Source organism: Nelumbo nucifera, chromosome 7 (assembly GCF_055504915.1).
Source record: "Nelumbo nucifera cultivar China Antique chromosome 7, China Antique-T2T, whole genome shotgun sequence".
Classification (NCBI taxonomy): domain Eukaryota; kingdom Viridiplantae; phylum Streptophyta; class Magnoliopsida; order Proteales; family Nelumbonaceae; genus Nelumbo; species Nelumbo nucifera.
In genome coordinates, this window is record NC_142655.1 from 47,936,080 (window position 1) to 47,953,104 (window position 17,025).

Here is a 17,025-nt window from a genome sequence, read left to right on the forward strand (position 1 = left end):
CGAAGGCCAGCTTTTCGATGTCGGGGTACCTAGTCACAGATGCTTGCAAAATCTTACTGATATAGTAGACAGGCCTTTGGACCAGGTCTACTTCTCTTATTGGTGCCGAGCTAACTACCTCATCGCTCGGTGAGAGGTAAAGTCTTAGCTCGTCTCTAGGTTCAGGTCAAGTTAAAACTGGTGGGATACTTAGTTACTTTTTGAGCTCATCGAACATGAACTGCCACTCTTCAGACCATTCAATGTCCTCGTTCTTTTTAATGGCCTTAAAGAAAGGTAAACACCAACCAGCCAATTTGGACATATATCGGTTTAGGGCGACAATTCGGCCATTTAACCTTTGCACTTCTTTTATTGTTTGAGGCAGTTTTATATCTAAGATAGCTTGAATTTTATCTAGGTTGGCTTCGATGTGACGCCGGTTCACTATATAACCAATGAACTTGCCCGACAATCGACATGACCCCGAAGACACACTTGTTTGGGTTGAGGTTCATGTTAAATTTTCTTAAAATTTGCAAGCAAAATTTAAATCATCAATTAAAGAAGAGAAAAACTGGGTCTTCACGACCATGTCATCAACATAACATTCTACTTATTTCCAATAAGTGGTTCAAAACTTTTATTTGCAAGTCGTCGGAAGGTCACTCCAGCGTTTTTTAGTCCAAAGGGCATGACTTTATAACAGTACAACCCTAACTCTGTTAAAAATGCTGCCTTTTCCTAGTCGGCTAAGTCCATCTTGATTTGGTTATAGCCAGAATAGGCATCCATGAAGCTCAACAACTCGTGCCCCAAGGTTGCATCTACCAGCCAATCTATTATGGGAAGGGTGAAGTTGTCATTTGGGCAGGCTTTGTTGAGGTCAGTGTAGTCGATGCACATGCGCCACTTGCCATTGGCCTTCTTCACAAGCATGGGATTTGCTACCCATCTCGGGTACTAGACCACTTTAACAAAGTCTGCTGCGAGGAGCTTTCCGACCTCCTCATCTACTATCCTCCACCTCTCTGGGGTGAGGTTCCTTTTCCTTTATCTGACTGGCCTGACTAAAGGGTCCACATTAAGATTATGAGTAATTCTGCTAGAGTCAATATCGGGCATCTATGATGCCGACCATGCAAAAGCATATAGATTATTCAATAAAAATCTTACCAGTTAGGTGAGTACCAATTTGGAGAGTCTTTGTGGACTTAATTTCTAAGACTAGGACATGGATTGTATCCTCCATTGGTGCATCTCACTCATCGGTGTGTTCATGGGGCGGCTCCGGTTCAACATCGTCTGCTAGCTTCACTTTACCCTTTAGCGCCACAACATAGCACTTTCACGATTCCAACTGATCGCCTCGTACTACTACTCCATAGTTCATAGGAAACTTCATTGAGAGATAGCAGGTCGACACCATTGCACGAAGTGCATGCAAGATGGGTCAACCTAGAATATCGTTGTAAGGGGATGAGGTGGTGACCACGAGGAAGGTGTGCTTGAATCGGACGATGTTGGGCTTCGCTCCTATTGCTACCGGCACTATGACCCTGCCAAGGGGCTTTACCACATCTCCACTAAAACTGGCCAGAGGGGTGACTGTTGGCTAGGTGTCCTTCCACTCTAACTTTATTTTCTCAAATGCATCTAAGAATATGATATCCGTAGAGCTTCCTGAATCAACGAGAATCCGCTTTACCTCGAAGTCATTGATGACCATCTTGACAACGAGGGCATCATCGTGCGGATACTGGATCCCATGAGCGTCATCCTCGGTGAAGTATATAACCTCCTATACCCGAGGGTGCTTCAATGGGTTCACGTCCTCATCCTTTAGCTCCCAGACTGCTATCTTTCCCGTTGTTGTGCTGCAACTTGCTACAATTGACCCTCTAGTAATCTTATTGATTACCCCATGGATCAGTCTCTCTTCTAGCGGCAGATCCCGAGGTGGTTGGTCATGGTCATTCCGCCTGCTCGACTCTGGTGCATCTCTTCACTGCTCGGCAAGCCGATGATCTCTGTCTCTGTCTTAATACTTGATGAACTTTGTGAGATAGCCACGACAGATTAGCTCCTTGATCTCGTCTTTCAAGTTGCGGCAACTTTCAGTGTCGTGGCCAATATATCCCAATGGAAGTGATAGTACTGGTTTGGGTTACAGTTTGCTGGATCTCCTCTCATCCTAGGGGGCCATTTGACAAAGCTGGCCTCCTTAATCTGCATCAGAATCTCACCCTACTTTGCATTCAAGGCGGTGTAGTTCGTTCTCTGGACTAGGGGAGTTCTAGATCGCCAACCTGACCTAGAACTCCGATATGGTGACCGACTCTTTCTTGGCGACCTACTTCGCCTGCTGCACGATGACCTGCTTCTCTCCAACGACTTGCTCTTTCATTGTTGATCTTTATTGTTGCTTGCTTTTTCCTCTATTCTCTTCCTTTTCCCAGCCTAGTGCAGCTCTAACTGGGACCCTAGAGCCACATCCACCTTGATGAACTTGTCTGCTTTATCGAGGAACATCTCCATGGAAGTAGGATGGTTCAATTCGAGCTGCCAACAAAAATCTAGGTGGCGGACTCCCTTTCGGGCTATAGTGAGTTGCACGGTGCAGTCAAGGTTGGGTACCTATAGTCTTTCCGAGTTGAACATTTTAATATAGTCCCGTAATGACTCACTCTCCCACTGAACCACGTCCAAAAGGCTAGTCACAGACTTCGGGCACTTCTTACTTGTAACAAAGTGTGTTGTAAAAAGGTCCACGAACTATTTCAAACTTTTGATCGAACTAGGGGATAGACCTCAATACCACCATCTTGTTATTTCTCTAAAAGTCGTAGAAAATGCCATACAGAGACTAGCTTCATCTACCCTGGCGAGAAACATCAGGGACTGGAAACTATTAACATGGTCATTTGGATCAGTGTTTCCATCATAAGTTTCTAGGGTGGGCGTCTTGAAGTTTTTTGGCCACGGGGCCGAGAGGATTTCAGGTGCTAGGGGGAAGGCCAACTCAGCGGAATTGAGGTGGGCTATGCTACTACCAAGCTCACTTCTTTCCTTCTCTTCTCAACTTTGGTCATTGGTGTGACGCTGCTTCTTCCTGAGGTGCGGCGAGCACATCGGTGGTGTCGCTTCTTGGCCACCTCATTGGTGTTGTTCACTTCAGTGTTGGCCAGAATCTTAGCCCTGGTATTCTCTCGATCTCTAACATGGTCAGGACTGGGGGTTGGTCCCGGTTATCAATGTTCTCACGAGCAAAGGTTGGGTCTTGGTTACCAAGGTGTTAGGAGGGATCCTAGGTTGGATCCTCACCCCTGACTCCGAGCCACTGTTCGCTAGGTTGTCTATCATCTTGCTGACAATGCTATTGGTGCTGCTAGTCATTGCGGCGCTGGTCATTCTATGATCATTGCTACTGATCGCTCTGGCGACTACGCTGCAGCTGGTTGTTCCCCTGGTCCACTGCGAGGTGCCTGGGTGGTGAGGGGCACCGGGTTGGTGCTGGATCTTGAGGTGGAGTCAGGCCCCGAGGTGATGTCGACCCTTGGGGAGACGGTTGGTGTGGCAAGAACTAGTTCTGGTACTCATATCATTTGTGTTGTGATGGCATGCATGCTCCAAATCTCTCCTCCCAGGATTGCAGCTACAGATGCATGATTTGGACACTCTACAATGGCTCATGGAATTGTCATGCTTCTATCCCAATAGGAATCATAGAGGGCCTACCACTAAGAGAGCAACGCTCACATGAGGCATGGGCACATTGACTTGCTGGAGAGGAAAAGCTAGCTTCTGTGCAGTTGATACTCCTAGAAGAGTGAGGGGCACTGTCATCTACCCGATGGTCACAAAGGGGACCTTTGGATTGATAGCTGGCTGATCTTGCCACCCAATGACTTGTACCTAGACTTATGCTACATTTGGTTGCAATGAAAAACTTGTACCTAGTTCAGTTTTGCTCTCATTTGTTTGTAATTGTAATTTGCATTCTTATCTGATACAAAATTTGTACCTTTTTTCTCTTTTTTATTTATTGGTAGTGCAAATTTTGCATTCTAAAAATTGATGCAAAATTTCAACCACCTTCATCTTCCCTCAATTCTTTCTCATACTAGCCAGAGGGGCCCTACGTTGCAGGGGCTTGTGAAAGATATAGTATTTTCTTGTTAAATTTTCATGTAATTTGACATACAACTTAGGAGTAGTCTCCCTTTATTTTATATTTTCTTTGATTTTTGTAAAATGGAAAATTTGGTTTTCACTTATTAATAAATTGAAGTTACTGGGCACTCACTCTTTTGTAATCGTAGACTCTAATTTTCAAGTTATTTTTTCAAATTTTGTGAAATAAAATTACACAAAATCACATTAATATTTGCTATAAGATAAAATTCTTGTTATCCCTTTAAACTGAAGCCATATTCCCATAAATACACAAGGAATTTTATGGTTAATTTCTTCATTATTATCCTGAATTTGTTCATCGATGTGAAAATCTTGGATTTTTCTTTTCTCTTGTGAAAATTAGTGAGGTAACTTAAGGGTTTTTATAGCTTGATTTCTCAAATCTCTATGTGAGATTTCAGTGACGAAGTCCAGTGTTTCAAGGAAGTGATTGTGTGGAACACAACCCTCTGTTTTGCTATTCTTCACTTATTGAACTAGTTGTAAAAGAAATAGGGCTATGTGTCATAAGATTTCTTTCCTGTGCTTCCCTAATGTTTTTCTAGGTTTGCTTATATAATGGCTTCAGCTAGATCTTCATATTGGTACTACAGATGCAATCGATTTTTTAGGGTTTCGGATCGAGAAACTATTGTTTGCCCTGATTGCGATGAGGGATTTATTAGGGAAAATCATTGAGTCCCCTTGATCTGCACATGCAACCGGTAGGTGCTGGCATTTAGAGTATGAATCTAGGGTTCCACCACAACCGAAGTAACACTAGGGATCATTTACCTTTTAGCCTCATTATTATCCTCTGAGGCCTGCATGGCGGCACTAAAGGCGGTGGTGGAAAGAGGGGAAACTTTGACCTTTACTGCGATGATGGCTCTAAATCGGGACTCCATCTACTACCCGTAAGCATGTCGGATTTCTTGATGGGTTCAGGCTTTGACCGTCTTCTCAAACAGTTGTCTCAGATTGAAATCAACAGGGTAGGGCATTGTGAACATCCCTTGGTGTCAAAGGCTGTCGTCAAATCCATGCCGACCATTGGGATTGTCAACAACCATGCTGTCACTAAGTCTCATTGTGTTGTCTGCAAGCAGCCCTTTGAACTTGCACAAGTGATGGAAAGAACCAGCCACCATTAGTGCAATCAAGCAAAACTGAAGCAAAACCATGGCAAGAGGACCGAAGACCGAAGAGTAAGCCCCCAGAGCTCTGCTAAACCGAATACAAACTACAAAGAGAACAGAACAAATAGAAACACTAACCCTCTACAAGACCAATAAACAAAGAGAATGAGAGGGGGAGGAGAGAGAGGGAGACCGGGAGAGACAAAGAGGAGAGAAAGAGAGAGAGAGAGAGAGAGAAAGAGGGTGCAAAAATTTTTCTTCATCCTAATGTAGAGGATGTGAATTATCTTTGAGAAATTGAATCTCTTCACGCATTGGAAGGGGAGTCACACGCAAAATAATGTTGGATAGTTTTTGTATGCCCATAGTTTCAATCAGTTTTGATTTACTTTTGATATTTAATGTAAATAAATGAAGTACATGTTTGGTTCATGTTGTGTGGTATATTTCTGTGTAAAACCCTAAAATTCGACACTTAATGAGACTTGTGTTGGTTTTAAACATTCACAGCCATTGGATAAGTCTGGGGACATTTATCTTGCCAAGGCTGACACTAGTGTATTGCCAACTGTTGGGGAGGCTTGTCTCAACCGCCAGGGTAAAACCCAAGGCACATGTAGTGTAGGATTAATTGAACCCTTGAACCAGACCAGATTTCCAGTATTGCCCTGGACCTTGGAGATTGATGGGCAAAACTAGAAAGTTACACCTGACCCCTAGACCCGATTATGGTACTGCACTAGGTGTCCGATTGGGTTGTCTTTGATATGCCAATCAGTAAGATCCTTAGCGGGGTTCAAAACCTGGGTATGTTGGGACAGTCTGAGAATTCATCTGAGTTGGTGATCATAGTGACGGGATCAGCCCCTTTGCCGGACAAAGGTAATGATCGGGGATGCACTCTCTCTGATGGAAACCAAACTGCCGGCAGTTGATTCCAATCGTTGGAATTGGTTTTGCAAAATTTATATATATGATATATATTTAAGTACGGTTTCAAAATGTTTGCAAATGGTTTTAATTCCCGGGATCCATGTAAGTAGAGAGTGCAGCACTGTTCCTTGCAGCCGAGGGAGAGGTCCTCTCTTGTCGAGCAGTGCTTGATCATTATGGGCTGAGAGGTTAAGTGTAAGGCTATTTGGGATAACACCTGATGAGCTAATCTTGCACCTGCCCACAGTCCCTAGGTTTTTATAAGATGGCTTGGCCCATGGACCACTTAGTGTAAGTGTTGGGCTCAGGGGGTTTACAGGGCTCTCCAGTGAATTCGGCCAGGCCTTGTAACAGAGGCTGGGCTGAACCCATGTGGCTGGTGTGTAGATCAATGCTTGGGTCCCACGCCATACAAAGAAGCCCAACTAGGCAGCAGTTTGGAAGACTTTTGAGCACATAACCTTATTGGGCCTAAAGCCCATTTCGAACTAGGCTTATTTGATCACTCATTATTAAGGGGCGGATCTGAGATTAGGATGAACCCAAAAGCTTATCTAATCTGCAGATAGGATTAAGAAGAGTCCTAATCCAAATACAGATTTGGATAAGGGGCAACTCTTGATATGATCAGGAAATCCCTTCTTAATCATTAAGCAACTAGGAGAAACCCTATTCGAATCACATGAATTTGAACCCTAGGGAGACAGAAGACACTCTGTAGTTTTGTGAGATAGGATCTCAGAAACCCTAGAGAAAAGAAAAGCAGTTTGCCATCTACTTCTCTAGTTTCCTCCTGTTGCAACCACCATCCATCTGTCACAGTTCATTTTCTCTGTCAGAGATAGATCAATAAGAGTTCTTGATATCAGTCTTTATTGAAAGGCTGATTCGGTTTGGTGCTCATTGTCATCCAAAGGATTTTTATGAAGGATTCAGTGTGTAGGGCGCACCCTGCTGGTTCTGTTCCACAGTTGCTGTGTCATCTTCAGCATGAGCAGATCTTGGTTCCTTCTTTGGGCGTGAACACCAACTTTAGGAGAAATATTTTCTTTGGATCAGGTATAATTCCCCTTTCACTTTTGGTTCAGATCTGGTTCGGTTCTAGTTCAAGTAGGATCCTTGAATCCTGATTCGAAAATTAGGGAATGTGAATCCCAGTTGAAAGGCAGGTAGAAAATTTTTGAAATTCGCCCACTTATTCCGCAACTGTTTTGGTGTCCATACGATGGATTCTACCATCCCTTTCAGTGGTATCAGAGCCACAAGTTCGAATCTTGAACCAAGAATTCAGATTTGAACCTGCACAATTTGATAGAAGTTGTTCTATCCGGGTGTTGCGCAGTTTGTTGTTTTATTTCATGAAATTGTTTCTTGTTGAGGGCGATTGATCTAAAATTAATTTTATTTAAATCTGAAATTTATTTAGAATGGTTCTTGATTTATTTATTGATTTAATGGACTGTTCGTACCTGGAGATCGAAGTGCAGAGTTGGCACAGATTGTCTGCGCATTCCTTTTGTAATTTCTATTCAATTCGGTCTGTAAAATAATTATTTTTATTTTATTTTTCTAGACTGAATGTATAGGATTCAATCAATGATGTAATTAACTAATAGAAATAGGATTTCTATTTTATTTTATTTTCTTGATTGAAGAAGACGGCGATGCTAGAGATTTGCAGATGGAGGGATCGCATTCTGCCTTTTGCAGTTTATGAAACTACAACCCTTGTGACTAACCTCTGTTTTGCAGGTGGTGCGAACAGTCCATATCTGATTTATAATTATCTAAAATCAGAAATATTAATTTCAAATCTTTCCTTAATTAATTCTTGAATTGAAAATCAGTTTCGGACCAGATTGGACCAAATCTAGGGTTTGAAACTGGACTGTTTTCAGTCCAATTTTCTCACACTATCAGGCCCAAATCAGATGTTCAATTGCAGGGATTAATTCGGCCCAACCTGTAAAGCCCAGTTTTAATAGGTTAAAACTGCAAAAGCCCATTTTGTGAGAAAAAGCTATATGGGCCGAACTGCTAACTGCTATTCAGCCCATATACCTAGATGATATTAATTGTTAATGTTGTGTTTTTGTTGGACTGATTAATGGGCTTTACAGCTAGTGATTGATTGGATCAATTCTTCCATATCATGTGATGTGTGGATGTTTGATGTGTTGCGACCATGGGCCATAAGCACTTGGCCCATGATGACTCGTTAGTAGCTCTTGCGCACACCATGGCTGAATGCACATCATTGCCATGGTGTCCCATAAGAAAATTGGATGACCCCTCCTTGCTTGGTGGGCCCACAACCCTGAAAAGGGAAGCGTGCAGAAACCCAAGCCGATTTAGGCCCACCAGAAATCTGACTTTATGAAAGTCAGTGGGAGCCACTTTGGTTTGACCAAAATTAGAACTAGGGCGTAATTTTGTTCCCTCCGATAATATGAGTGCATGTGATAGGGAGATCCATATGATGAACTCTCTAAAGGCCTTCCATCATTAGCATGATGATGGGTCCTTCAGTAATGAAAAAACGCACCATAAAATTGGGTTATCCATTTGTTGTTGGGTATGTCAGAGTGTTTCATAAGATGATAGGAGTGTCATAGACCGATGTGGGAGGGGCTTCACCAGAAAATGGGAACTCTCTCACGGTACCTTGGCATAACCTGAATATGATGGGTGAGCACTCACTGGACAGAAAGGTTTACCTAAAAACGGCTCTGAACCTTGTCTGATAGAGGCCAAAGGGAAACCCATACGATGAGTGGATGTGATCCGTCGCAGAAAGGTGGTGGGGTTATGCAGCTGAAACAATTGGCTCCATGCACCTTATGTGATTTCCCACATTTCCAAAGACATCTCGCCGTCTCCATCACTGAGATAGGAGGGAAATCTCAGAAATGAACAAATGAAAATGGAACATAGATTAAAAGTCATATCTATGTAGGTAACATGAATCAAACTAAAGGTTGTGAACTAACGTTTTGTTGTTTTACCAGAAAATGGCAAACGGACAATTTGCTAAGTTACTTGATGACAACAAGCTTAAGGGACCCAATTATGCCGACTAGTGCAGAAACCTTATGCTGGTCCTAGCTTTAGAAAAAATGGATAAGGTGGCTAAAAATCCTGCTCCGGATCGTCCGGGGGACAGGGCTTCTGAGGCCCGAAGGAGAGAATACCAGGAATGGGAGGATAAAAACTCCCTTGCTCGCTACTATATCATAGCCTCTTTGGACAATCCGATACAGAGGCTGTTCGATCAGATCGAACTCGCCAAAGACATATTGGATAGTCTAAAGACTATACAAAGAGCAGAATCGTTCTACTCGACAAAAGGTCCTAAAGCAGTTCATGACCGCGCAGATGACTAAGGGGCAGCAAGTGCATGACCATTGTCTTTGGATGATGGGCTACATAAACGAGCTGGAGGCCCTTGGTTCTGGGCTAGATCTAGTCACACAGATCGATGCTATTCTCAACTCTCTGCCTTCGTCCTTCAACCTGTTCATTATGAATTATAATATGAACAAGTTGAATGTCAGCATCCAAGAGCTCTGCAATATGTTGCAAAGAGCTGAGGAATTAATAAGGAAGGATGAGCCGATAGCCATGCTTGTTGAAGCTGGAAAATCTGGCAAGAAGAGGAAGGCAAAGAGAAAGCCTCAGAAGAAAACCACCAAATCTAAGAAACAAAAGAAAGACAAGGCATCTGATGCTTGTCACTTCTGCAAGCAGGTCAGCCACTGGAAGAGGAATTATCCCGCCTACCTGGAATCTAAGAAAGGTACTTTCGAAACTTGTGTCATGGAAACTAACTTGTTAGTAACTTCTGTGTCCTGGTGTGTTGACCCTGGGGCTTCAACTCATGCATGTAATTCACTACAGGGGTTCAAAGTAAGCAGAAGGTTGAGTGAATGAGAAGTCACACTATACTTGGGGGCTTCTACAAGTGTTGCAGCTATGGCGATAGGAACCATAGAGTTAAATTTTAGAGAAGGGATTCTTGTACTGAAAGATTGTCTTTATGTACAAAATCTAAGAAGAAATTTGATTTCTATTTCTAAACTGTGTGGATGGATATACTGTTTCTTTTAGTAATATGATTACTATCAAAAGGAACAACAAATCCATCACATGTAGGGAACTGGAGAATGGTCTCTATGTTCTACATCCTTCTCTAGAAACTAATCTAACCGAAACTATGTCAGTCAAAATCCCCAAGAAAAGGACTCGTGACATGGTAACTCTCACATGCCTGTGGCATTACCGACTTGGCCACATCGGTATTGACCGAATCACAAGATTGGTAAAGGATGGTCCTTTGGGTTTTTTAACCGTAGAAGACCTTCCCACTTGTGAGCCTTGCCTTAAAGGCAAGATGACAAAGTGGCCATTTAACGGTAAGCCTGAAAGATGTACAGGCACACTTGACCTTATACATTGTGATGCATGTGGTCCCCTGAGTGTTAGGACACGCAATCAATACGTGTATTTCATCACCTTTACCGATGATTTCTCACGATATGGTTACGTGTACCTAATGAGACATAAATCTAAATCCTTTGAAAAGTTCAAAGAGTTCAAACAAGAGGTCGAGAAACAGTTAGAGAGAGAAATTAAGGCCCTTCGATCGGATCGAGGTGGCGAGTATCTCTCTGGCGAATTCAATGACTACTTGAAGGCCAGTGGGATTATCTCTTAGTTGGCTCCTCCTGCAACACCCCAGCTTAACGGTGTTTCAGAGATGAGGAATAAGACATTGCTTGACATGGTCTGGTCACTTCTCACACACTCAGAATTGCCCACATCCTTTTGGGGATATGCATTGGAGACCGCAATTTACGTGCTAAATAGGGTTCCAACCAAATCGGTTCCGAAAACTCGATACGAACTATGGACCGAAAAGAAACCAAGTGTCAAACACTTGAAGATTTGGGGTTGTCCTACACATGTTAAAAGAACGAGTGCGGACAAGTTGGAATCCAAGACCAGTTGTTGCCTGTTTGTAAGCTACCCAAAGGATTTAGTGGGTTATCTTTTCTATGACCCAAGTGAGCAGAAAGTGTTCTGCAGTCGAAATGCCATATTCTTAGAGACGGATTATATCTTGGACGCTCATCATCAGGAAATAGTTCTTGATGAGGAGATCTCAGGATCAGTGGGAGATGTCCCGCAGGTTCTAGGTGGTGACCAACCTAGAACATCCACCCGGGTATCCCAACCACTAGTCCGTTATGTTTATGACCAGGATAGTTACGTAGTGGAAGTCTTGACTAGTGAGGAGGATCCCGTGACTTATGTGGAAGCTATGTTGGACATAGATTCCCAGAAGTGGGTGGAGGCCATGAGAGCTGAGTTGGACTCGATGGAGGCTAATAGAGTCTAGACTCTAGTAGATCCACCCTCTGGGGTAAAAGCAATTGGTTGCAAATGGATTTATAAGAGGAATAAGGGCCCCGATGGCAGGATTGAGACCTACAAAGCTTGTATAGTGGCGAAAGGGTATACTCAAAAAGAAGGTATCGACTATGAAGAAACATTTTCGCCTGTGGCCATGCTTAAATCCATTAGGATCCTGCTAGTTGTAGCAGCATACCATGACTACAAGATTTGGCAAATGGATGTCAAAACCGCGTTCCTGAATGGAGATCTTAGTGAAGATATCTACATGCAGTAGTCGCAAGGCTTCATTGCTGCTGGTCAGGAACACATGGTATATAAACTTAATAGATCCATATATGGACTTAAGCAGGCTTCTAGGAGTTGGAACATCCGTTCTGACTCTGCCGTCAAATCGTTTGACTTTGAGCAGAATCCAGATGAGCCTTGTGTTTACAGGAAGTCCAGTGGGGATAAGGTCACCTTTTTGGTGTTATATGTGAACGATATCCTACAAATTAGGAATGATGTAGGAATGTTGACTTCGGTCAAGGTATGGCTTTCGTAGTAGTTCTCCATGAAAGATCTTGGAGATGCTTCCTATATACTGGGTCTTCGACTCTATAGAGATAGATCGAAGCGGATAATTGGATTATCCCAGGCTGCTTATATTGACAAAATTGTCAAAAGGTACAGCATGGAGAACTCCAAGAAAGGAAACGTTCCTTTCAGGCATGGAGTCACTCTCTCCAAGAAGATGTCTCCCAAGACTTCTGAGGAGATTGAGGGCATGAAAGACGTTCCCTATGCCTCAGCCATAAGGAGCATCATGTATGCCATGCTGTGCACTCGCCCTGACATTGCTCAGGCGGTGAGTATTGTAAGTAGGTTCCAGGACAACCCAAGGCAGGAACATTGGACAGTTGTGAAGAACATACTTAAATACCTTCGAAGGACAAAAGAGTTTTGTCGGGTATTCGATGGTAGTTCACTGCAAATTCTGGGGTATACTAATGTCGATTTCCAGTCAGATCCAGATGATAGAAAGTCTACATCTGGGTATGTTTTCACGATAGGATCGTGTGCTGTTTGCTGGAAAAGTAGCAAACAGGGGTCAACGGCAGACTCCACAACCGAAGCCGAGTACATTGCTGCAAGTGAAGCTGCCAAGGAAGCTGTGTGGATGAAGAAGTTCGTTCATGAATTAGGAGTGGTTCCGTCCAGCACATCACCCATCCCGTTGTTGTGTGACAACAATGGAGCCATTGCTCAGGCCAAGGAGCCTCGGGCCCACTCGAAGTCAAAGCACATCAAGAGGAAGTACCATGTACTGCGGCAGATCGTTGGAAAAGGGGACGTCCTGATTCAGAAGGTAGCATCAGCGGATAATGTGGCAGACCCATTAACTAAGCCACTCACACAGAAGGTGTTTGAGAAACACGTGGAAAGTATGGGACACCGGCTTGTATCAGATTGGACCTAAGTGCAAGTGGGAGATGTTGGATAGTTTTTGTATGCACTTAGCTTTAATCAGTTTTGATGTACTTTTGATATTTAATGTAAATAAATGAAGTACATGTTTGAAAAATGTTGTGTGGTATACTTCTGTGTAAGACCCTAAAACTGGACACTTAATGAGACTTGTGTTGGTTTTAAACATTCACAGCCATTGGATAAGTCTGGGGAGATTTATCCTACCAAGGCTGACACTAGTGTGTTGCCAACTGTTGGGGTGGCTTGTCTCAACCGCCAGGGTAAAACCCAAGGCACACGCAGTGTAGGATTAATTGAACCCTTGAACCATAGCAGATTTCCAGTATTGCCCTGGACCTTGGAGATTGATGAGCAAAACTGGAAAGTTACACCTGACCCCTAGACCCGATTATGGTACTGCACTAGGTGTCCGATTGGGTTGTCTTTGATATGCCAATCAGTAAGATCCTTAGCGGGGGTCAAAACCTGGGTATGTTGGGATAGTCTGAGAATTCATCTGAGTTGGTGATCATAGTGATGGGATCAGCCCCTTTGCCAGACAAAGGTAATGATCGGGGATGCACTCTCTCTGATGGAAACCAAACTACCGGCAGTTGATTTCAATCGTTGGAATTTTGTTTTGCAAAATTTATATATATGATATATATTTAAGTATGGTTTCAAAATATTTACAAATGGTTTTAATTCCCGGGATCCATGTAAGTAAAGAGTGTAGCACTGTTCCTTGTAGCCGAGGGAGAGGTCCTCTCTTGTCGAGTAGTGCTTGATCATTATGGGCTGAGAGGTTAAGTGTAAGGCCATTTGGGATAACACCTGATGGGCTAATCTTGCACCTGCCCACATTCCCTGGGTTTTTAGAAGATAGCTTGGCCCAGAGACCACTTAGTGTAAGTGTTGGGCCCATAAGGGTCCATATGATGGGCTCAGGGGGTTTACTGGGCTCTCCAGTGAATTCGGCCAGGCCTTGTAACAGAGGCTGGGCCGAACCCATGTGGTTGGTGTGTAGATCAATGCTTGGGTCCCACACCATACAAAGAAGCCCAACTAGACAGCAGTTTGGAAGACTTTTGAGCACATAACCTTATTGGGCCTAAAGCCCATTTTGAACTAGGCTGATTTGATCACTCATTATTAAGGGGCGGATCTGAGATTAGGATGAACCCAAAAGCTTATCTAATTTGCAGATAGGATTAAGAAGAGTCCTAATCCAAATACAGATTTGGATAAGGGGCAACTCCTGATATGATCAAGAAATCCTTTCTTAATCATTAAGCAACTAGGAGAAACCCTATTCGAATCACATGAATTCGAACCCTAGGGAGACAGAAGACACTCTGTAGTTTTGTGAGATAGGATCTCAGAAACCCTAGAGAAAAGAAAAGCAGTTCGCCATCTATTTCTCTAGTTTCCTCCTGTTGCAGCCGCCATCCATCTGTCACAGTTCGTTTTCTCTGTCAGAGAAAGATCAAGAAGAGTTCTTGATATCAGTCTTTATTGAAAGGTTGATTCGGTTTGGTGCTCATTGTCATCCAAAGGATTCTTATGAAGGATTCAGTGTGTAGGACGCACCCTACTAGTTATGTTCCACAGTTGCTATGTCATCTTCAGCATGAGCAGATCTTGGTTCCTTCTTTGGGCGTGAATACCAACTTTGGGAGAAATTTTTTCTCTGGATCAGGTATAATTCCCCCTTCACTTTTGGTTCAGATCTGGTTCGGTTCTGGTTCAAGTAGGATCCTTGAATCTTGATTCAAAAATTAGGGAATGCAATTCCTAGTTGAAAGGCAGGTAGAAAATTTTTGAAATTCACCCACTTATTTCGCATTGTTTTGGTGTCCATACGATGGATTCTACCATCCCTTTCAAATAACAGATTATCCTCACACGCTTATTTTATAATCTGCACGTGAAGATACCATTCTCTAAATGTTGAATGCATCCATGTATCCCCATTTCATATTAATAGATAGACTACAGGAGGGGACCCTACATTGTAGGGGCTCACTCATAAACTATCAGGCTCGAGCTCAATTCAAATTAGGGACTTGAGCTCAAGCTCGAATCGAGTCAAAAGATTGAAAGTTCGAGCTCGGCTAACTTTGATTGCAAGTCTCTCTAGCAACCAAGGTGTCGAGCTGAAGTCTCCCTCAATTGTCGAGGTGCCAAATAGAGGCCTCCCTCAGCTGCTGAATTGTCGAGCTAAGGTTTCCCTAACAAATGAGGTGTCGAGATGAGGTCTCTCTTAGTTGACAAGGTGTCGAGCTGAGGTGACACCCTATCTATTCACTCAATTAGGCTCGTGAGGTCTTTGATTGCATGTCTCCCTAGCAGCCGAGGTGTCGAGTCGAAGTCTCCCTCAGCTGCTAAAGTGTTGAGTTGAGGTTTCTCTAGCAAGCGAGGTGTCGAGTTGAGGCCACCCTTAGCTGACGAGGTGCCAAACTAATGTCTCCCTCAATTGTCAAGGTGCTGAACCGAGGTCTCCCTTAGTGGTCGAGGTGTTTGTCTTGCTCGAGCTCGATTCGAATTAGACTTGAGGTCGAGCTCATATCAGCTCTAGCTCAACTAACTTTGATTGCAAGTCCCCTAGTAGCCGACATGCCAAGCTGCGGTCTCCCTTAGTGAGAGAATGGCATTCTTGTAATTTATAAGGAGAGAGAAAGAGATGGCAAGAGAGAGAATGGCATTCTTGTAATTTATAAGGAAAGAGAGAGAGTGTGTGGCATTCTTTTAATTTGTAAGGAAAGAGAGAGAGAGAGAGAGAGAGAGAGAGAGAGAGTTGATAGGAGAGAGGGTGGCATTCTTGTAATTTATAAGAAAAAGAGAATGAGAGTTGGTAGGAGAGAGTGACATTCTTGTAATTTAAAAGAAGAAAAAAGCAAGAGAGAGAGAGAGTTGGTATAAGAGAGTGGCATTCTAGTAATTTGGAAGGAAAAAAAACAAAATTTACTGTTAGATTCCATTTCTTGCCTTCTCAAACCTTCTTTCATACACATTCCAACTTAATGCATTTATATTGATATAAGATGACATGGGAATCACATCATCTTGCATCTTACCATATTCCTAAACAAATAACCTCTTCTTAGCTTTATTCTCTTTCATTTAAAGTGGTCACTTTATTTTTCTTCCTATTTTACTAATCGCAAACAACCAAATGAAGCAAAAGCGTAACCCTTTTTTACTCCCATGTGCAAATGAAATTTGTAATTTAACTAAACATAACCTTAAGTTTTATGAGATTTATATGGATTTTCCCAATATATACAAGCATATCCTTATCATTCCACCATGGCTTTGTTCATTTTTCAATAAGTTGGGGAGGGGGGAATTAGTTAATGGAAAAGTTTACAAACTTTCCTACATTCCTTTGGCTTATCATGTGGGTCCCAAGGTAAATATACTTTCCCTTTGGGGGTGTTCTTTTTTCGGATTTGGAGAGGGGGAAAAGTTGGTCAATGGGATTTTGGTTCCCATTGACCAAGAAACCCATGTTCCTTTTTCAGATTTATGTGGGGATCAGGGAAACTTTATTTTCCTAGGTATCACTTACCTAAGTAAGTGATGCCCATCTCCTAGGTGGGTAAATAACTTTCCAATATGGGGGGGCGGGGGGGGGGGGAAGTTTCCTAAATGGGACAAAAATACCCCTTTTAATAATGGACTTTTGTGGCTAAAATGGTCATTATCTTATTTACTTAGGAAATAAAAGAACATGGGTAAATGCACTTACCCAGGTATCCCAGGAAAAACTTACCTAGGTAAGTGCATTTACTCAACTTACCAAAAATTGAACAAGACCTTGTATCCCTTATAAAAATGTCTCTTTTAATAATGGATTTCTGTGGCTAAAATGGTCATTGCCTTATTTACTTAGGAAATAAAAGAACATGGGTAAATGCACTTACTCGGGTAT